Source organism: Haliotis asinina, chromosome 5, assembly GCF_037392515.1.
Source record: "Haliotis asinina isolate JCU_RB_2024 chromosome 5, JCU_Hal_asi_v2, whole genome shotgun sequence".
Lineage (NCBI taxonomy): Eukaryota > Metazoa > Mollusca > Gastropoda > Lepetellida > Haliotidae > Haliotis > Haliotis asinina.
Window position 1 is genome coordinate 59,848,271 of NC_090284.1, and position 22,532 is coordinate 59,870,802.

The window sequence follows — 22,532 nt, forward strand, 5'->3', positions numbered from 1 at the left end:
TTAATGTGTTACGGTTAAGAAATTGCCGTGGAGAAAGGTGAAAGAAATTCCCTTTGGGCCAGCAAAACATAACACTGGTAAATCTTAAACATTCAGTAATATATTCAGCTAACAATGAGCAAGTTACAATGAATCACACTACGATTTCTAGTACACTGCAGTTGAGTCACAGGTCTAAGGTAATGGGTCACAAATATCAAGTAGTAACTCGCCCGAGTCTTGGTATTAAAGAGAGACCTGATATACTCAATGGAGCTTGTTTTGAGTGAGACAGCAGTCAGGCACGAAGTGTCGGATGTTTTTGACAAACAGCGGATGACGGTCAGAGGAACACAATTTCAGTATAATTCCGAGTGTAAGTCCGTAACACCGTCACCACAACAGCCAACCATTATATATACTGACACAGTCGGGAAAATTTGATCGCTAATCACTTAAGACTTTCTCCATAGTCGGAGGTCAACAAGATAAACAAGCAGTCAAGGGAGGCAACTTTGGAGCGCCATCAAAAAAGGCGTGCTGCTGAAATACTATTACTGCTGAACATGCATGATGCAAAATGTGACCCATAATAGCTAGCAGCTATAATCGATGATGATACAAATTACAAAAAAACACCATCGCAACACATAGAACAAGATGAAAACATGATGCATCATTCCTTCTTTGGTTCTGAGTTCATTGTCCCCGGTTTTATGTTAAGGTTCTCCCTGCATACAGGGTCCCGATTTCTCGCGCCTCCCACGTTCCTGGCCGTTGACACCTGAGTGACATCATTTCATCATGGAAATCAACTTCGCTCGAATTATGTGACGTCATCAATACTGCTCCCCAAACAGTTATTGCCATGTGATAAAAATTTTAAATACCAAATGTACTGTTTTTATCAGAAAAGCGTAAATTTGGCGTACCGCTGAATATCGTAAACATGAATCAAGAGAATATAGTGTCCAGGGACACGGATATCTCCACTACTGTACTGAAAAAAAAGTAATCGTCTCACCATTTCTGTGTCACCGCAGTGATATTATTATGATATAACTAAAATCATTCACATTTGTTAGTATCTGACTCCTCCACCATTCCCGGTACAGCGTATGGCTAAGTTCGTCACTTGCAACAGGATATAGTTCAGCGCGAAATTGCCCACAGGCAGTCCGAAAGATGTTCAATGAGGTATATATCGGCCGGGGTTCCTTGTGGGCCATTGATGTCTCGATGGAATTGTTCTCTAAAGAGGATGATGACCACACGGGACGGCCATGACGTTGTCACCCATGGAGATGTGGTGATTGGCTTGGGTAACAAAACGTGGTACCATGGCCGTATCCAGTAGATCCTGCGAGATCCAGCCGTGAGACTAACGAATTGCAAGCCCACACCATCCCGTTCAAGTTGGCTCAAGTTTTGCAACATCCCAGTATCATGGACGTCAGTACCTTCCCATCATGTGTGTTCCGAACGTCACAAAGTTCCTATTTATTTCTGACGTCTTTTAAATCATTTCAGGACATTGTACCACACGTACTGCATGCATGAAAATTATACTCCACTTTGCTCTGGACCATCGCTTCATGTGATTATGAAACCCATAGGGAAAGTGCAGTTTGAGATTTTCTCAAAGAAAGGAACAAAGGAAGGAACAAAACCGATTAACAGTTAGTGTCTTTCACGTGTTATTTTAACTCTGACTGACTTTTAATGAAGCCGAAAAGGGAGTAACGAGGACCTGGAAATACTGAAAAGTGGCGCAGAACTCTTTTCAGAGTGGACATTTGGCGTGAGTCACGTGGGGACATTTAGATGATTCTGATTAGCAAGAAAAGCCATGCCTATCAGGAAAGGGATGCTTTCGCACTGACCTGATGGCACAAATAGAAGCATGTATTTCATTCAACACCAGGGTAGCCATCTGTTATCACTTAAATTATTGACGGAACTGTTACTGTTCAAAAGTTGAAACCTAGAACCGTTAAACCATTTGATAAAAATGTCTTCACTTCTCTCTTTCAGTCATCAAGAAGCCAATATTGATATACTCATACTTCATGTTGCTGATGCTGCAAAACATGGCCCTGAAAAGATTATGTTTCAACCCGTAGCTGCAGATGTTGTGTTGCGTGTAGTAACGCCAGTAAGAACATGTCATTCCACCAGCGCAGAACTTTTTTGTTAAGCATGTTAGAAACAGCTTAACAGGCAGGCCATATATGGGGTAAGTCACTTCTTGTACAACTTTAACACTGGATTCAGCAGAAAAGTGTGCAAATAGATGTGCAAAGATTTATGTTTTTCTAATTAAATGCACAATTTATCTGTGCAGCAACTTCTTATAGAGTCGTTCCCAGTTGCGCAGACCGATGCTTGTACATGCTGTTGATCTGAATTTTCTGGTCGTCCAACTGATTATTTACGGACCATATAGCTGGAACATTGCAGAGTGCGGAGTTCAACACATGCTCCTTTTGCTAATCATCTTCGTTATCCCTTCTCCGACATAAACACAATTTAAAGTGTGCAATCGGTAGACGGTAGAAATACTTTGGGGAGCTTTTTTTACCCATGTGAAAAAATATTCTTCTAACAAAAACCTCTTTTGTAATTACAGTTTTAGCGGTTTGTTTCCAAATGTGGCAATTACAGGATTAAATTTACTTTCATTTTTCTTTGTTAAGGTGCAGCATCTGATCAGAATGTGATCTGGATCTCCGGCCAAACTAGCTCGTGGCTCGTGTGTGTTACTCATCGTGCACATTCACATCATTTTCGTTCATTTTGAAATTTGAATGGTAGATTTACGGGAACAATCTTAATCCACACTGATCACTACTCCTGGGGATGTTATCAAGTAGAGACAGCCTTGTCACAAATTATTCCAAGAGGCATATACTGACTGTGACATTGAGAAGGCATTGCTCATTTAATCCGACTTCCACCCTAAATCACAACTTGGGGCTACATACTTACATTAAAGCATATTGCATTCCTCTATCTTGGGGCTCTCCATTTCGTGCTTTTCCACCACTTTCCATGATCAATATGGTTCTTACTGTATGGTTCTAAGTTGGGTAGCCTAATGGTTAAAGGGTTCGCTCGTCACGCCGTAGGTCCGGGTTTCGATTCCCAACATGGATAAGATGTGTAAAGTCCATTTTCAGGTGTCCCTAGTAGTGATGGTGCTGGAAGAATGCTGAAAGAGAGGTGAAACTAAACTCTCTCACTCAAAGTTATTAATACACGGAATTCAAGCTCGATCAATACCAGCTGAGATAAGTATCAGCTACGGTAAATCCTGTGTCCCAAGTGAGAACCCTAAATGGCGTCTTGACAGGGATCCATGCATGAAAAGATTTATTCAAAAAAGACTTTAGATCTTAGAGAAACGCTATAAACGATCTTTATGGATGGATCGACACATGGATGTACATCCTCCCTTTTTGTTCGTGTTTCATGGTGGAAGGACGCATCTGACTAAGTTGTTTTGGTAATACTGTATCTCAAACTATTCATGACCCATGAAGGTAGAACAGGCCTTCAACAACCCATGCTTGCAACATTTATCTTTGTCGTAAGAGACGACTAACGGGATCGGGTGGTCAAGCCCCTTGACTTGGTTGACACGTCATCAGTTCCCAATTGCACAGATCGATGCTCATGCAGTTGATCTCTGGATTGTCTGGTCCAGATTCGATTATTTACAGACCGCCGCCATGTAGCTGGAATATTGATGAGTGCGACGTAAAACGAAACTTTCGCACTCACCAAACTCGTCGTACTCGATGATATTTGAGACGGATTGTATTTGGAACAGCCACTGGAAATGTGATTGAAGCGACGGTTTTAACGGCGTTTAAGGAAGTCATTTTAGTTTTTAGCCTGTTATGGGCTAAAGTAGAGTAAATTTCAGGGTGACGATAGTTGAGGACGTTTACATGGTCGCAGGGGAAATCATGGCATGAATTCTGGTTTCATCTACTAAAGATTCTGGCCTGGCTTAAGAACAGAACTCTGCTCTCTCTCTATTGAGGGACTGAACAGTAGCATATCATAAAAAAACATAATTGATATTTAAGTATGATCAATATACCAGCCAAGCTGGAACAACCCCGGTATTGTAATTACTCCACCCCTTCATATCTGAGATATTGCTGAATGTGTAGTTAAGCAACAAACAAATTTAAAGTCCGAATACTTATCAGAAATGGAATACAAAATAGCGAGCAAAGTGTGACGAATAATTTCCGTGGTGGGTATAGTAACTCTGTTAAGACGACCAACAATAGCCAGACAAAACCGGTGCTTACTGTAACGCGGTATTTAGTTTATTCGGTTAGTGTACTTAACCACTGGATACAGTCTAATAGGAATGAATGGGTGGCAACTAATCGCCAACAGAAAACGGTGGACAATCTCCCGAATATCGTATGACTGTCATTAATGGAAACTAGAGAATCTCCGAGCATCACATATCATATTTAATGATAAGTGCGTTTTCGTTCTGCTCAACCCTGCAAATAATCATACAACTCAAAACTCATATTATCAGAAGGATTAAATTTCTCAAATAATCGGCCGGGGTAATAATTGTTTCGAAGTTAAATGTATTTTAAAGTGAATGCTCACAAACTAAAAACAAGTTCAAGAGTTCAGTAGGACGGAGTGAAGTAAAGATCAAACTATTCGTATGTTCATGATTGCGAATGCATGGTTTCGTTAAGGTTTCAATCCTTTAAACTCTTTGTGAAAAATGTTCACTAATAGGCATTGCTTGAAGTAGAACCAAACCCACTCCAAAGTAAATTCAGTAAGTGGTGAACTTGGTTTTGAAATTAAAGTGGTGAACTCACACTCAATTTTTTCAGTAAGTAGTGGACCCTTTATGATCTAAACTAATTGGTATAGTGAGACGACCCCATACTGTCAAAACAATGATAACTGGCGATAATTACTTCAAAAGACACCGACAAGTCGGTCTGGCGCACCTCCCTGCATGTCTGTTTGTTACAAATGCCGGCCTCTCAGCTAGCCCTCCGTTGGTGCCACGATTACCAACAGAAAGGAGTTTGTTTTGATATTAACCTTGTTTATTAGGGTATTGTTTCATGAGTAAATTACCGCATTAACACACATTATGTATTTTATCATTATGAACAATAATTATCATACCAAAACTCATGCTGCCATTTGCTACTTGTAAGCCTTCTGTATAAGACCTCTGGGGCTTGGAGTCTTATGGGTAATGGAATCGGAAGACGACTTCAACTCTCTGTCAACCCTCACTTTCAGAAGAGGGTTCGAAAGTCTATTGGACAAATACGCCCAAAGGCCACGGCAAATCACAAACAATGCATAGTCATAGCAAAGGCACATGAATTCCATTTCAACACACGTACAATTAAACGCACATTGTGTCACAACTCACTCACAGTGATGCTGTGAAATGATGTGGAGAATCCCTCGTGTCCTTTAACGACGGCTCGGCAGCCGGCAGGTCACAAACTGGGCTGTATTTAATGGTCCCATTGCTAATCATGTGCCACAACCAGGCCCATTTCTTGTGAATTGACATGGTATTAATGAGTTAATGTTGAAGTTCATCATAGTTACAGTTGTAACCCTTGATGATGCGGAGCTCCTTTATAACACCTGCAGCCAACTGGTCAAGTTCAGCTACAGTCAATGGTAAGTGGAATAACATTTAAGTACACCATAGTTACCGTATGTAATCCTTCATGTTACGGAGCTTCTCTATAACATCCGGAACCAATGAGAGTTCAGACTTTACAGCCCATGGTCCCTAGTATGGTGATCTGCCTTCTGTTGTTGGCGATCTATGGCCTGTTTTTATATTGTACTGTACAAATAGTGATAATATTAGTTTTTAAGTTTCCACGCTAGTTTTAAATAGTAACTGTGATAGTCTAGTTGTTTTCTTGTCCGTCGTAGACAGATTCTTCAGAATATGCATATATATATTCCTTTTTATGTCTCGTATGTTCTCGTCACGATATGGCTGCATTATTGCCGACGTGACGTTAAATATTAACTCACTCAGACTTTACAGCGATGTTGGTCAAGGTCAGCTACATCCAACGGTAGGTGGAATTGCATTTATTGTGAATTTACATTACTTAATTGGGGTTAAATGCTTAGTCTCCTAACCAATTAATTAACATAATTAATATCACCAGTACCATGCTAGTTATTAAAGTATGTTGGAGAAATAAATGGGTAACTTTCATAACATGTCACCATTCACGGTGTTGGCAAGAGTAATGACCCCTGCGTTAACGGTCATTGGCTCAGCCACATGTGGTCGTCTAAGAGTGCCATCTTGATCGCACCAGTGAACTTGAGTAAATTCATATATATGAAAGAGAGCACGACCCAACTGCAACAATAATACCTTTTATTAGGACTATACACATGAAGATACGAACCACCAAAATCAGATAGGTCATATGGAAAAACAATGAACTAGTATCTGAGGACTTTACCGCATTAATCCTCAACCAGAATGAAGATAATGAAACTCTGACATAAGCATTGTTCTAGTAGGTGGGAAACATTTCATGTACCCCCTAAAAATATCAATACCAGCCTATCCCTGTCAAGACGAATAGTCTAAAAGTTACAAGTGGAACGCCAGACTGAAGGTAAGAATGCAAGGAATGTACCATCATATCCCTGTGTCCAGCGTCCCAAGGGTTCTAGTTGGTGTGAGTCCACCGTGGGAACTGCCACCAACTAGAATGGTTCCTGAATTTACAGGTGCCTGGCGGACGTCGGAGGGGACAGCCTCTGACTTGACCAAGAAATATTAAAACTGATACTTGGAACCCAGTAATTGTGTTACTCAAGCATCAGGTTTTAATCCATAGGAAAACTATTAATTGATCTTGATTTGATAATTGAACAGGTGATAGCAGACGCTACTGGCTACCTTCACCTATAATTTTGATTATCCTGGAGTAATTAATATTGAAGATATAGTTCAAATAAAGATAGTAACAATAGCCTTCCACTGAGTTATATGGAAGGAAATACTGTACCCCTTCCAAAATAATCCAGTTAACATAAGTGAAACCATAAGGCCTGAAAACTAGTTACTATGGGTTCAATTACATGACAAAAACATTTAAGTTAAATTGAACTGTTGACAGTAAATTTTGACATGAACTGTCCGTGACAATCACAGACACCTTAATACAGGGCTTCGTCACATCACCCCACTATGGAAGACTAACGGGATCTGGTGGTCACGCTCGCCGACTTGGTCAACATGTCTAATCGTATCCCAGTTGGGCAGATCGATGTTAGTAAACTGGCCCAGACTCGATTATTTAAAGACCACTGCCATATAGCTTCGATATTGCTGAGAGCGGCGTTACACAACAAACTATCCAGTCAACAGTGAGAGATTGCATAGCGCAGATTTCCAAGAAATGATTTCTCAACAAACACAATTTCCCATGACAAGGTTGGTATGTGTAGTTTACATACCGGTGTCTTGTTGTTGTGTTCTTAAGCATTAAGTTCAAACCAAACTATTTTTCGTCCGAATGTATACCTTAAATACAAGGGTTGCCTATGTACCTGTGTGGTATAAGAAATAGAGCAGTGATCAATTAGTTGCCTGAAAAGTTAGTCTCTAGTTAATCCCGTGTAATGGAAGGATTACGTGAAATTGCCCTCTGCATGTGAGAGTCAGCCATTTAAAGATTTGTAAGGGAGAATCAGACAACAAATGAGTATTGGAAATCCCAAATAGTTATTCAATGGAGGAGACGTAATTCCCCCCATTACTTCGGATTAGCTGACAAAATCCCAGGCGAACATTAATTTACATCTTAGTCTTATTTAACACTATGATGCAATCAGCTAATCACGCACTACTCGGTATCATGTGAGACTGACACTCACAACAACACAACAACACAATAAAGGCAAATCTCAAGTTTTAATGAAGATCTTGGGTTAACAAGAGAACAGTGAGAAATTTATGTCAGCATACAGACTGAATATGTTTACAAAAGCACCTTTCCTAGTGTCACGTATAGTGCATTATCTGAGAACTGCTTGGACTAAACGTTTATCATTAAAACAGTGTAAATAGAGTCTCCGAAGACTGCTTTATGCAGAATCTCCCATGTACGCAGCAATGTAGACAGAGCTGCTGAGCCGAGATCACGCAGGTATCAATGCCGTACCGTGCCAGGCCAATTCTAATCCAACAACATGTAGTGTATAGTGATACGGTTTGGTGTATGATACAGGACTTCTTGTAACAGTGCCTCACAGTTGCGAGGTTGTCTAATGCGTTTCGTGTCAAGTACTCATCACTGTATTTTTCTGTGTCTGGGATAGTTTTTTTTTGTCTAAGCGGTTTGGCAAGCCTACATGGCTGTTTTACTAATTCAGAAACAGAGTTCCTTTATGAGTGACACATTCTTAATATCCAACAAAAATGCAGATATTAGCAGGCTCTGATTTACAGGTAATCGGAGCGACCTGCAACACAAGAGAGATAGAAAGTATGAGCTAGACTAACGTAGGCAATAGCGCCCGAAAGACCTCAAGTGTACTCTAGTTAAATCTTTATAAACAAGTTGATAGAAAGACAAAATGTTGGATACAATAAATAAGATCGCTATGTCACAGCCAATGGTGAAATGCATTGCTTGCACAAGACTCCAGAATCCTGTTTGCACGATGGTTTTAGTCGTGTATGCACACACGTTAAATACATACAAATAGTGTCATGTGTAATGATAGATTTGTACGTAAAGCATTAATTGACTTTAAAGTCCATTCTGTTACATCTTGAAACCTCTGTGATGTCCCATCTGCATCTACATAGTTTACACCTGCTCTGTCTGAATATGTCTTTGCACCAGCTCCAGATTTATGTCACGGATTGTTTTCCAAATTTTCAGATTGCACGTTTCAGACAGAATATGAATGTTTTGCTGGTTTGTTGTTTAATGTCGCATTCAGCAATAATCCAGCTCTATGGTCTGTAAACAATCTGGACCAGAGAATTCATTAAATCAACAGCACGAACATCGATCTACGCCACTGGGATGCGATGATTCAGCGTGCCTGACCAAACGATCCCGTTACCCGCCTCGACAAGCATTGGTGGCTGAAGATCAATTCTAACTCGGATCTTCACGGGTAGAACATGAACGTGTTTTCCACTAAAAGCAAAACACTGTAAAGTCACAAAAATAGCTTTAGTGTATAGTACATTGATATAGATTTGTTCCACAATCCACAACCTGTACATACATCTGGGGATTTCGTCAGATCCATAGACCTTTCACTGTCAAAGAATCAAAACTACAAGGTACCAAATGGACTGGTTATTATTAATGGATATTTAAATGGTGCACATATCAAGGCAACCAGTTCATGTGCAGGGCGGTATTATTGTTTCCCTTAGATCACTGGATGTCAACACTGGATGTCAATCTCAACTCCGTGGGGATCATACAATCACTGCGGTGCTCATAGTCACAATACAATGTCCACGTTTACTGCACGTTGCTGCACCCGCAACTGGATGTTTGCTCGTATTCGTGCGGTCACCATCTGTTCATGTACCAACGGATTCCTGGGTTCTTCTAAGTGCACAGGGTTCTCTATTTTACACCTGGGTTTTTGACAACAAATGGACTGATGGAAAGCCTGATACCACAAACACAGTGGGTTTTACAAGAGGAAAGTATTGTGTAGTTTTGTTTCTGAAAAAATATAAGCAGTGCTTTTTAATGGAAGATGCCTTTTCGTTTACTACTCTGTTACTATCACAGAGCCAATAACGAACCCAAGACATTTGACATTTTTAATGACTACACACCAGGGCTTTATGTATGGTCTTTGATGCCAGACAATGCAAGTAATATTATCATAGAGTATGCTCATGATATAGTAAAACATACAGTAACGTGGTTCCGGGCTTTTACTGGGGCCATCTGGGATTTTTTAATCGCTGCTCGTCCTAACGAAAGGTGCACCTTTATTCTTCCTTAAGCATGCTTAGCATGAAAGGCGACACTGCTTGTCGTAAGAGCAACTAACGGGATCGGGTGGTCATCGGTTCCCAATTGCGCAGATCGGATCTCATGTTGTTGATCACTGGATTGTCTGGACTCTATTATTTACAGTCCGCCGCCATATAGCTGGAATATTGCTGAGTGTGGCGTAAAACTAAACTCTGCCTTTTGCGACTGGAAGACTCGACTTCAGGGCCAAATGGTCCCAGATCAAATTGTGTAGCACTGACGTCTTGAGATCCTTTAAACTTTGATGCAATGAAAGCATCATCCATACTAGTCGTGAATAGCTCAGCGACAAGTTCTGCCTTCTATATCTCCCCCACTGAATCGACATCTGTCCAAAAAAAGTATAACTTTTTCGTGGTCTGCTTATTAATAAGTCACGAATACACCAGTGATGCGAAATTTCTTTACGACAATTTTTTTAAAAAATATTTTCGACTCCGTTTGTTATCGATAAACGATCGATATTAAATTTACTTAACGACTGTCGACCTGCATGATCGATTTCGATAACCAGCCAAATTTTATAGCGTGTAATTTATCAAAGGAATTTGAATCTACCCCCCAGGCAGTCACATATGAGGGCATACATTCTGTATGCAAATAGTATTGAAAGTATGGAAAACCATAACGTCTGTATCATCATAATCGATGTCAGTTGTCTGCATCAACAAATCCTTGTAATCTTCGCAAACTGTACATAATTCTCGCTGTCATATTCATTTGCTCTGTTGAAATACGTGAATGTCTGAATGCAGATAGAATACCACTGCATAGAAGACTCGGCATTTACGGTAAGAGCCGTTGGACCCACAGTACACAGAGAGAGCTCTTGACGGTAAGGTGATCGTCACCACACAGACTTACGACAGAGAGAGGTCTTAGCTGTAAGGTGACCGTAACCGCACAGACTTACGACAGTCGTTATGCTAAAGTTGCATTGTTCAACGGCGCTCTGAGGTAAGATAAAGAGACGTACCATTAAATGGAAAATGGATTAACACCCACTAGGAACTATGCCTCGATTTCACATGTTACAGGTGTGTGTCGGGAAGGTACATGATTGCGAATAGTCCCGATCTAGAAGGAGACGTGTTAATATAATCTGATATTAGAATGGAGCAACAATACGGATGAATGCATTTCGTTGTACCCCAAGGTCTAATGTATAAGTGTACAGTTTTGCACTGAATTATTATAATATCATGGGACAGAACGAACTAAATTGATTTTCTAACATGCCAAATTTACTGCCTACCGACGATTAAATCCATGGTACAAATCAAACCGAACAATGACGGTGTCGTAAACTATCAATCCACGTTCAGGTCCATCTGTTTTTGTGATACTCTAGTTATCTTCCAGTCCGTCGATGACTGGTTCTTTAACTACCTGTGTTTACTGCGTACCTCTCATCACTATTTGAGATGAGGCATTTAGCTACACCTAATGTTTCCACCAGCGATAATTGCCTATTGACGGAACTATAAACCAAGAAACGTAAGTGAGTAAGTTTAGTTTTTAGGCCGCTCTCAGCAATATTCCAGTTATATGGTGGCGGTCTGTAAATAGGTCGAGTCTGGTCAGACAATCCAGTGATCAACAGCATGAACATCGATCTGCGCAAATGGGAGCATATGACATGTGTCAAACAAGTCAGCGAGTCTGACCACCCTATCCCGTTAGTCGCTCTTACGACAAGCAGTGTCGTCTTTTATGGCAAGCATGGGTTACGACAAGCAAGGTCTATTCTGCCCCGGACCTCCACGGGTCAGTTCAGTTGTTGGCGATCTACACTCCGTATTTTATATTGAATTGTCCAAATAGTGACATTAGTTTTAACTTTCCACGCTAGGTTGTATTGAAAGTGTGATGTTCTAGATTTTTTACTGTCCTTTGACGACAGGTGTTTGTAATGTATACATATTTCATTTCAATCTCAAACATGTTCTCGTCACGATATGGCTGAAATATTGCAGATGTGACGTTAAATATTAACTCACTCACTCACTCACTCACTCACTCACTTCACGGGTCAACCAAGAAACAGTTACTACAGAGTAGACGTAGTGTAGGAGACTGAACAGGGCGATGATTACTGGCAAGTAACGTGGCGTCGGTTACCAAGGCTATACGTTTGATTATGAAGGGGCATACGAATACGAGAATGACGCCAATACATTGTGATGTAATGCAAAAATGTGTACTTTATCGCCTGATGAAGTTTTGAAGGCGGCTTTGATCTTTTAGTGACGGTTCTTGAAATATATAACTTTGTGTCTGTACGGAAATTCCTTTAAAATAAAACCGTATTTGTAATGGACTTCCGTCATGATACGGCAGAAATTGACAATACCGATGTGATGTTAAATGCTCCCTCACTCATTGTAATGGACTTGGCCATGTGAGTATGGTATCGCAGCAATATGTCTGAGTGAAAGGTTTATCAGCTGAAACAGAAACCCTTCTGTGTGAACGCAAAATAGTGATACCGCTTAATCCACTAATCCTTTGTTTTTACAAGATCCATTGTCAAAAGTGGGCACAGCGCCTGTACATGCAGGAAATGAACTACAGTAAAACCTCTTGGTAGCCTGACTACCGTAGATGATTATCGGCGTTTCTGTCTGGTCTGTGTCTGAGCGCTATTAGACGAGTTATTTTTTCATTAGTGCACAGCTACAAATGCTACGGATGTGATTTCTGTGCTTTAGAGGTGAGGTTGGGTTTAACATCGTACTTAAGAATATTTTACTCATAATATATGACAACGTGCATGTGTGGCTGTTTGTACTAGCACAGATACAGTATGCTGGAGATAAGCATGATTAGCCCGCTCAAAAAATATCAGTCCTTGTTGTACCCGGTAATGCCGAGCGCCAGGCAGGAACATACAAGTACCATGAATTTGGTATGACGCGCCCGGGGATCGAACCCGCGACTTTCCACTCTCCGGGCGGACACTCTAACCACTACAGACCCGTGAAGGTCCAGGTGTAGAATAGACCTTCAGCAACCCATGCTTGTCATAAAAGGCGACTATGCTTGTCGTAAGAGGCGAGATCGGGTGGTCAGGCTCACTGACTTGGTTGACACATGTCATCCTTCCGAATTGCGCAGATCAATGCTCATGTTGTTGATCACTGGATTGTCTGGTCCAGACTCGAGTATTTACAGACCGCCGCCATATAACTGGAATGTTGCTGAGTGTGGCGTAAAACTCAACTCACTCTAACCACTACACCATTAAGACGACCTGTGCTTTATATCATACACCGTATTGCTGTGTGCAGGGACCAAGAAGCCTGGTCTATTGCTAAATGTGATCCGTCGTCAGGATTACGCCCCTGCAGTTTATCACAAAGGGAACAATATCCTGTCGATGTTAAGTGCCTTCAGTAATATTTATGCACGTGGTGTTGTTATCTATGTTGGCCTCATTCATCGCAGAAAATATACTGTATCGTGGTGTGAATTCCAGTTTTATGTAATGCTTCTGGAACTGATTAATAGTAAATAAGTAGACCTTCAGGGTATTGCTGTTTACAAAAGTAATCCCAAGGCAATCGACCATGTTCCAGGAGTGGTCTCTGGCCATAATCCAGATCCCAGAGTTATTAAAGATCAAGAAAACTCAACGATGCTAGTTTGCAGATTCCAATACCTTTGGGCATAATAAACTGAAAATTAAATTTGAAAAGAAAAAAAAACATGAACCAGATGATAGAAAACGACAGCTGAAATCGATCCCCAACGAAAAATCCTGCGGACATTCTTTCCATCCTGTTTAAAACTGGTGTTTGACACTAAAATGAGATCATAACTACGTCAGCTTGGTTGTTTATTGTAAGTCTAGCACCTACTGGTTTTGGATTGAATCGCTGATATAACAAAGTACCTCATTCTGGAAATCAACGTAAAGCATTATATGACGGCAAAAATTTGAGTCCAAAACAGCATGCTGTATTTGAGCGCATTCTCAAAGGACTCGAGAAGATCTGGGTTTTCCGCAATCCGTACTTGTCGAAAGAGGCGACTAACGGGATCGGGTTTTCAGGCTCGTTTACTTGGATGGCACAATGTCATTGATCCATATAACTTAGGGTGATACTCATGATGTTGACCAGTGGACTGTCTGGTCTGGACTTGATTACTTTACAGACCGACGCCATATAGCGGAATATTGCCGAGTGCGACATTACACGAAAATACACGAAAACCCTACCAACCAACCAAATCCATTTTTGTGGAAGCTGCGGTGATTCCCTGCATCAGGTAATGACTGTTCACAGCTCACGTTCTAATGTCACTCCCACTGTGTCCCGCCTCGAATCTCTAATGGGACCCAATCCCCCAAATTCGTGCTTTCATTTGTGAGTGTAATCCCAAACACAAGCATGCACGCACTAAAACAAAGTGAAACTGTTCTGTTAGTAAGGTTTGGGCCTAGGACAAAGCCAAGGAACAGTATTACATTGTAGGAAATTGAAAGCTTGAGTTACAGTCTATTCAGCACTGGGTGTGTACATATACATGTTCATGATTACGACCAGTCGTCGTTCCACTAGAAATCTAATGTCAGTGCTGTGTTTCACTGAAACACGAAGAATGATTTTGGATGATCAATAGAATCTCACCTTCGTGTCTAGTTATAAAAATTATATCAACACTCGTTGATAAAGGTAATGATATCCTCGACAAGCATCAGATATTTGTTACTTTATCAACTCTTCTTGATATATTTGATATCAGTACACACTTAGGTGAGATCCTCTATTTATTGTAAACGTTCCCAACGAAAAGCTGAAGAAGCTGAAGATAACTAAAGCACAGATACATGTAACTTACTAAATATATAACTTGGTCACAAAGCACAATAACTTAGTCTCGGGGCAATGTGTTGTTATTCAAGGAACTTATCTTGAGGGGTGGCTTCCAAATATCTACAACGTTGGCTGAAATACTGCAGACAGAGAATTCTGTGATCTCATCCTGTTAGTTAGATTAGAAGACGTATTGAAACCTAGACCTTGAGCTCAGGAAGCAGAGAGAAACCAAAACCGTTGTACGTCTATACAGATCTGTTTCATTTTTAGCGTTTCTTTTGAAATGTACATTAGTAAAATTGATACTCGCAATGTCACACACACTTTGTTCATCTGCTTTCCCATTAATGCTCTTTGAAGATATTCACGTCATGCTTTTTATGTTGACCATATTTCTGATTTTAGGAAATTAATTAGGGTATGTACAAGTCTTGCAAGGAACTGAAAATGCATTTGGCTCTTTAAACATTTTAAACTGCTTTAATTTTTAATGGTAAAATACCAATTTCATTAACAACAGTTGCATAAGTGTATCTTGAATCGATATATTCATGACATGTAATTTCCGTCTGTTGTTACTAATATTGGCGATGGTTCCTCTCAGACGTCAGAGACGCTTCCCTCAAAGATCAAAGACGCCGACTGTACTTTTTCCCCGAATACCTTTGATTTACATCAGGTTACGTCATAATCTACTGATGGTATGGCGCTGGCAAAGTACTTCCGATGATCTAACATATTCCTGCTAGCATCGGTCCTTCCTTTCTGTTAAGTGGCGCAGCGAATCCACATTAGTTATCCATTGACGAAAGCACTTATCTTAATATTACCCCCTAAAATATGGCAAGATGACGACAAACATTGTCTGTATCCCACAGTCACAAAATTGTCAAATCGCGTGTGGTTGCCCTAAGAGCCCTGTCTGTCTCTGAACACAGGAATACGTAATTTTGGACAGTGTACGTTGGTTACTCAGCCAAAAAATACTGACTAGAATTAGAATAGACGGGTTTTTCTTTGGTTTTGTTTTTGTATAATGGTCATGTCACGACGACCGTGGCCCCATGTCAAAACCCAGACCGTCGCACATGGCGATGATTGTTTCAGGTAATGCACCATACTCAGTGATGATACTGTATCATGGACTGGCGTGGTTACTGGCAGTGGAAACAGTTTGCACGCAACTCCACGTTTACGCGAGTCAGGGAGCGAATTTAGTTTTACCCCGTATTCAGCAAATCAGTTACTAGTATATGGCAGTTATATCGTAATTAATCGAGTCGTGACCAGACAATCCACTGACAATGGTCAATAGCATGAGCATCGATCTACGCAGCTGGGATACGATAATATGTGTCAAGTAAGTCAGCGAGCATAACAACCCAAATCAGTCAGTCGCTGCTTACAACAAGCATGGGTCATTGATGATCAGTTCTAACCCGAATCTTCATGGATGTGTTTTAAGTAAATTTCTCAGGGCAAGAAATTTGCAGCGTCTTCATGTAAGTGTAATTTTCGTAACATAGCCATACTTTATTACGCTACACTTAAGGTATGATAGACCTCATTGTTTGTAAGAAAAAGCACATTTTCCTTGTTGCGTGGCGTCCCTCGTCCCATGTCATGAAAGTTTATGGACTTAATTTAGGTCATTTTAACTGTACATTGGGTATAATGTACAGTGGCGATCCCATTGTGATTGTGTAATTGTACCATACCTGACCGGTTTCAGATACGAAACAGGTCCATCAAAGAGCATGACTTTGAAATACCTTGTGAATTTTGTGAGCGAGGAGATTTTGTGCATAATGCCAGTTCAGCATTTTTGCAACCATTACGGCCGACACACAATTATAAACATGTTGAATATATCACTGATTAGTCAGTTCCAAGCATTTGTGTACATGGATGAACGAGTGTGGATTTTTAGTAATATTTCAGCAATATTTCGTCTGGAAACTTCTGCAACAAAAGGCGACTATGCTTGTCGTAAGAGGCGACTAACGGGATCGCGTGGTCAAGCTCGCTGACTTGGTTGACACATGTCATCGGTTGCCAGTTGCGTAGATCGATGCTCATGTTGTTGATCACTGGATTGTCTGGTTCAGACTCGAGTATTTACAGACCGCCGCCATATAGCTGGAATATTGCTGAGTGCGGCGTAAAGCTAAACTCACTCACCCTGGGAACTTCTGACATGTGCTCCACACATTAGACATGTGCCCCACCATGTTAAAGCCGGCTCTTCGGCATGATGAGGAAACATTCTCTCCACTAAGCTGCCCGTCTCTCTGCAGTTCGATCTGTACTTACGCGGGGTACACTAATGTGTGGAGTATATGTTCAGTGCAATATACAGATTGTTCACCTTAAAGCATTGTAGGATATGGGTGTGCCAAGGCAGCATGTTGTCTGTTACAGTGTTTAGTATCAGGGCCAACAGTTTATCCCAGGCTTTACATGATTTAATAGATGGATATCTTTTGTGTGGACGATTCTAACATTTCGTATCGTTTCATAAACATGTATGCTATTAAACGGCAACGGCAGTTTTGTTGAAACAAAACACTTACATGGTGTCTTGAAAACTAAATTTTCAGATACAAAGTTGTAAAGGAAGCCAAGTCCTTGGGCCTATGTTTCGACTCAAATGTAACTTTTCTTCTGCATGCCATATACCTAAAGATATATTCCTGAAAACACAGAGTTGGGAGGGAATCTAACTACCCTCCTACACTGATGGGGAACCTGCTAAAGCAACCTAAAACTACAGGATTCTGTCAAGCACCACTGTCTAAAATTATGTTTTGGATCCGTCAGAAGTTCTCCTGTTGACAGTCTGCACGTCGAGGTTGATGAGCCCTCTCTCTTATATAACGACCAATGAAATTATCTTTACAATTATACATAACAGAACTACATTATGACAAGGCTAACCCTGCATTTAACTGAGTGTGCTTTAACTCTTCTTGTGAGGATTCTTACAGCAAGAAGTTATTTCTTATTCCTCCTCTAGGAGGCCTTGACTTAGAAATTATATATCCTTTATGCCTTCTGTTTAGTCCTCCTTGGCAATTGGTTAGGCCAAAAACTGACCTTACAGTGGCCTTACAACGGCATACACCGACATAGCTAAGGAAATCAGAAACGAATGAATTACCATATAGACAAGTATATGCTCAATTTAAAAAACTAAATGTAATACATACAAATCCTTATTTACAGATCGTTCAGTGTTACTTGTGCCACTGTCATTGGATCCAGAAAAGTATCTCCTGGAATACCCGATAACAACTCTGTTTGTACAGCAGAAACGTACGGCACACTAACAACTCTTAAATATATTCAGACACCCTAAACTTAAACAGTACATATCATCAATCTTTTCCGACTCTCTTTCTTGCCTTCAGGCTATTGGAAACTTACCTTACTAGTCAGACAGAACTCATCAATTATGTGACACCACCTGTTTTTTCATACTCTGATTATAAAGATATGATCAGATCCTATATCCGTCTTATGATGCAGAAGACGCGAGACACCCAAGTGGATAATTAATAAATTACATGAAATAGAACTCTATATTGGTTATATCTACTTGGGTTGTCAGTCCTGATTTGATGACTGCATTACGCGACGATATACTTTAGAATATTCATTGAAAGGAGACGATCCCTCGTTTTGTATGAGAGAATGAGTGTGATGAGAGAATCACGGTCAAGCATGTTCTGCTTGACTTTTCCACCACAAGAGATACATATTTCAGCGTAATCAAGAGTAATCACTTTCATAATGTAAGTAATATTTTAATCATTGTTTGTTTAAAAGCAGCTTTTTAACGTGGAATATTTGTTATTTTAAATTATGGGACCATTTTTCCAAACACAGCCAACGCCTGAAGTGTTTGTGTAAACCTAGCTTTGGTCCATGCAAGTGGCAAATGTACTGTAAGTCCCCATGGTCCCTAGTGTCGTGATCTACTTTCAGCTGTTGAGGTTGTATTACATGGTATTCTCAAAGATGCCATTTGTATTAACGTAAGATGTAAGTTTTAATTCTAAGTATGATTATCTAGTTGTTTTCCTTTCTTTCGATCACATGTTGCATAATATACCAAATGGCATGCTCATTTTCAAAGTCAAAAATGTTCAGACAATCTCGTCACGACATATCTGAAAGCGCTGCCGATGTGACGCTAAATATCAACTACTTCACTTGAAGTATGAACAATATCATTTGAGATTCCGCTGACGTACTGTTGTGCGTTGTTGAGTAGTTTGTATGCAAGTAAATCCTATTTGTTGAAATGTATGTCGTGCTCCCTGACAGAGTGGAAGTGCAGTATTCCATCTTCTATTTGTGTTACTCTCACAAATTGTGTCCGAGTATGTGGAGTCGTGCGTCACTGCTGAATTAGCTGTCACTTGTTTAAATGAAATGTAGAAATTCACCACGGAATGGGGATCTCGGGGAACTAGGTGGCGATATGTGTTCCTGGCGATTGTGGTTGCAGCGTTAACAAATGAGCTTCTAGGTAAGACCAGCTTCTTTCATTGAAATTGTTTCATGTTTTCGGCTGTATGTATGGTGATAGGAATTTGAAGCATTTGTGACCGCCCCCAGTTCATGTCTGTGGTGAAGACGAGAAAGCAGTGGCATATTGAATGTTATTTCACACAATAAGTTGTCAACCGTACACGCACCACAGTGGCACCACACCAGGGTACTTTAAATCATACACTACATAAGCTACATGTTGAACAACTACTTCATATATGAAACAGTCATTCATCCAGGTCCGGAATATACGTCCGCAGTTTCACTGAGTTCGTATCGGACTACGCTAACTAAACTAATTTTTGCCCTTAACGCTATGCATTCGCAGAAATACCGGCCCATTTGAACTCATTGATGTATATTCGACATATACATGCATTATCCGATAGAATTCTCTGTGCGAGACATCTGCGACAACATGAAAATATATGCCCCTATTATTACTTAATCAGAAGCTAGTATTTATTGAAACGCGAAGCAAATACTATTTTTACGTATTTTGCACCTGACAACTTCGAGTGTATCAAACTGTTCAATCATTTACGTTACCAACATGGACTTGTTATGTGAATTCCTTGAGAAGGTTGCATATGGTCATAAGCAAGATGTACAAATTGTCTCCAAACATGATCAGGAAGGCACAGCATCGATAACAGCGCGAGTGAGTATGGTTTTACGCTTGTTTTTGCAATATTCCAGCAATATTGGGGTTGGACACCAGAAATGGGCACTGTACCTACGTGCAGAATCAAATCCAGATATTCAGCTATTCAGCGCCGTGCGAATCGGTCCAGAGCGGTCCGGCAATCAGCGAAAAGTTATGTTTGTCCTCAATGCAGCATAACGTGATCACTCAATGACTGCTGGACCAGAAAAGATCCGGGTTAGAACTTATCTTCAGCAACCTGATTGTCGCAAGAGGCGACTAACTGGTGATCAGGCTTGCTGATTTGTTTGACACGTCATCGTATCACAATTGCGTATATTGATGCTCATGATGTTTCCCACTGAATTGTCTGTTCCAGACTCGATTATTTATGTCTGGAATATTGCTTAGCGCGGCGTAAAACTAAGCTCACTACTTTTAGACGCGACCGCAGTCACATTCACAAATGACGGCGTTCAAGTGACGTTGACGTGTTGTTAACTGTTCTCCAGAGAACTTACTCAGCTGCGTGAGATTGATCTCTAATCTGTTTTCGTAGTCACATTGTATATCCGCAAGGAAAGCATACGCGATTGTACATCAGCGGTTACAAAATATTTGCACGCAAGGTTAGAGACGCATATTGTGATCTTTGTGGGTAAATCTATCTACCGTCAACCATTCACATCTAAATATGAATCAAATTGTTCTTCTTGTAAAGAAATGCTACATGCGTGCCAAACAGTCCTCTGTATACAGAAACATAAAAACTACTTCAAGGTATTTTCTTACACAAGTTACAATGTCTCTTCTTCTAAGAGTATTTTTGAAAGATGGCTATGTCTGAGTATGCGGATCAATGGCCAATCTCGTTAGCCTTTCTGTGACAGAAAATGCCCTTGCACAGTGTGAGAACTAGCTAATAGCCCGCTTGCCCCTAACCAGTATATCTCCACAGTCACTCGCCGACTGACTAGTGAATTTTTAATGGGTCATTTTGTATCTACATCAACTGCGAAACTATTTCGCTCACTAACCCTAAGTGGTATTTTATAATTTTTTTTCTACATTCCTATCACTCTGGCAGTAAGTCGGTGGTGGGTGCAATATCCTGTCTGGACAAGACATTCCAAGGTTGAGACTATCTACAATATCCACCAATTACATCAGCTAGCTCGTTAGACACCACTTGCCACAGAGGATGTTTGAAGAGGACCAATACCAACACCAGCTTTAGTCGTAGTTGTTGGTTACGAATTGATGCTGTGACATTGAGCATCCATGTATTCCGCTGTAACCCATGAATAATGCGTTATAACTGATAGTAATTTAGTGGTATTATGGCTGGCGGGACTTTCGACACCATCCATAACTTCATCCATAAACATGTGAGATCGCAAAGAAATGATTTGTCGTTATACGATTGATGTTTAACTGACGGAGACGAGTTTCACTGCAGCCCAGTTTGTTTTTGCGCTATATTGGTCCAAGAATGAACACGGGGCGCTTAACTTTTATTCATAAGTATGTCGATTGACCTGAATAAAAACGTACAGAGTCGAATACCTGTCAACTCTAACGCCTTTGGATTGAGACTGACACTTCTATTACTCATCTCAGACAAGCACGAAGAAAACCCATGAATCTCATGGGTTCAAATAAGAATTAAAAACAAAAATCCGCTTCTCGAATCCTGACCTTTTAAAGTCACACTCGTTTTCAGTGACTTTTCTAAGAGGAGAATTTGCAAGTTGGCTTCAGGGGGATTAACTGACGACAATGCATTCCCCGCCATATTTTCTAAAGCTTTTTCATGGAGTTGGAAGCTCTGGCGTTTCATAGATATCATATTTGGATCATATACTTGTCAACAGAAGTTAAGGAACACGTGATTCTGACAAAAACAAGTCTTTAAAGCAACATGTGTCGTTTAGTCGTGAATGGTTGTCAGGTAATTAAGCGGGATGCCCCCAGCACAGGTCAGTATGTCCTATCGGTATGGTTTTTGTCTGATATGTCTCTTAATTTCCGGTTCTGGTTAGTATAATCAGTTGAATGAAATGTCAATGATTTATGTTAAACGAACTCATTATCAAGTACACAAGATTACCAACAATACACATGATGCCCATCAGTATATTGCTATTATTGTTTTCGTATCTTGTAAGATAATTATATCAAAAGTTCATAAGGAATTTTGTATATTCCCATGGCCATATAGTATGTTATACAGTGATGTTTCCCCACAAGTGTTGTGGCAGGCGACATGTTCAGGTGATGTCACTTCATCACTGATATCATGCACTTTCCACATTTGCAGAAAACAAGAAAACAGATTTTTTTTCAATTCACAAAATCAGCCTCTGTGTAAGTGTCCTTGTCCTTGAGCGTGTATGTATCAAACTGCGTGCGTTTCGGTCATGGCATGCTCCTTTTTTC

At 40.4% G+C, this 22,532-nt stretch overlaps 1 protein-coding gene across 2 annotated transcripts in view; it reads left to right on the top strand.

Moving 5' to 3' along the window:
• Window positions 1–2,130: 2,130 nt before the first annotated feature.
• LOC137284259 (parapinopsin-like) overlaps window positions 2,131–22,532 on the top strand; it is a 69,390-nt gene continuing 48,988 nt past the window's right edge. The window contains exon 1 of one of the 2 annotated variants that reach the window (XM_067816003.1): window positions 2,131–2,215. The gene's annotated coding sequence lies outside the window, so the exon portion shown is untranslated. Of the gene's footprint in view, window positions 2,216–5,603; window positions 5,683–22,532 lie in introns of those variants that run through there. The other variant, XM_067816005.1, reaches the window with a different exon arrangement.